At 32.5% G+C, this 1,408-nt stretch overlaps 1 long non-coding RNA gene across 1 annotated transcript; it reads right to left on the bottom strand.

Moving 5' to 3' along the window:
• Window positions 1-515: 515 nt before the first annotated feature.
• On the bottom strand, window positions 516-798 carry LOC129914940 (uncharacterized). The gene is made up of 2 exons (XR_008772259.1): window positions 758-798; window positions 516-678 (listed from the first exon to the last, which is right to left on the bottom strand). It is a non-coding gene; the product is annotated as an uncharacterized LOC129914940 (long non-coding RNA).
• Window positions 799-1,408: the final 610 nt, after the last annotated feature.

Genomic DNA, 1,408 nt, shown 5'->3' with positions numbered 1-1,408 from the left:
AGAAAATTGCAATAACTCCATAATGATGTACGGGAAGAGCCGACATCCGCCATTAAAAAAAATGTAAAGACCATATTTCCACTATCCGTATTTTTTGAGAAAAACTAAAAACGCAGTTATGTTAGAACTATATACAGCATTACGTGTGTCAAATTGAATCAAAATCGTTAGAGCCGTTTTCGAGAAAATCGCAATAACTCGAAAATTTTGTATGGGAGGTATACGTTCTAAGCGAGATATTAAAAAACAAAAAAAAACCAACCTTGGAAATTACGAAAAAAACATCCATACCAAATTTCAAGAAAATCCGTCTACCCGTTTAAGCTGTAGCTACTTGTACAGATGGACGCACGGACGCACAGACCGACGGACGTCATGACGAAACCCACTTTTTTGGACTTCTCCACCATCGTAATGTTAGTTTTGGTTAAAACCTCGAATTTTTTTTTTGACACGAAACCAATACTTGCCCTATTGAGCAAGTAAAAATTAGACAGTTTTTGAATAAAACAATATTTTTCGTTTCTTCTGGTTATTACCTACTGGATGTAATACAAAATTTACATTATATACATATTATATACAAAGGTCAATCAATAATAATTTAATATTCATAATAACTGGATTCGTCTTCCAGGTTGGTTTCCACTTGTTCAACTTTGTCGTCATCTCGTGTTTCTGTAAGCAAAAATGGTTATGATACTTACTTTATAATCTTTCTTTCGTATGATATTATATTATTAAAAAGTAAACGTACCTAAAGTCATAAGTTTTGCTCGTCTGGTCTTTAACGAAAGAAATAAAATGCACGACTGGGGCCTCACGTACTTGCTCTTGCAGTTCAAAGCACTTTTATGTTAGCTTACTTGTAGATTATAAGAGCTGCCTCTATATAATTTTTTAAGAAATTTGGTTGATGTAGGGGAAGAGCCGGCATGGAGGCCAAATGTTAGTTAAGAAAATTTTTTTTTTTTATTTGACTTGACTTTTTTGAGAAAAACTAAAAACGCAGTTTTACTGCAATTACTTTGAATATTAAGTATGCAAAATTTAATCAAAATCATAAGAGCCATTTTTGAGAAAATTGCAATAACTCCATAATGATGTACGGGAAGAGCCGACATCCGCGATTTAAAAAAATGTAAAGACCATATTTCCACTATCCGTATTTTTTGAGGAAAACTAAAAACGCAGTTATGTTAAAACTATGTATAGCATTACGTGTTTTAAATTTAATCAAAATCGTTAGAGACGTTTTCGAGAAAATTGAAATACCTCGAAAAGTTTGTATGGGAGGTATACGTTCTAGGTGAGATATTAAAAAACAAAAAAAAACCAACCTTGGAAATTATGAAAAAAACTATCTGTACCAAATTTCACGAAAATCTGTCGAGCCGTTTAGGCTGCA

The sequence above is a fragment of the Episyrphus balteatus genome, chromosome 1, assembly GCF_945859705.1.
Source record: "Episyrphus balteatus chromosome 1, idEpiBalt1.1, whole genome shotgun sequence".
In the NCBI taxonomy this organism is placed as follows: Eukaryota; Metazoa; Arthropoda; class Insecta; order Diptera; family Syrphidae; genus Episyrphus; species Episyrphus balteatus.
The sequence above is the reverse complement of the archived record's forward strand: the minus strand, read 5'-3'. Positions and strand labels throughout refer to the sequence as shown.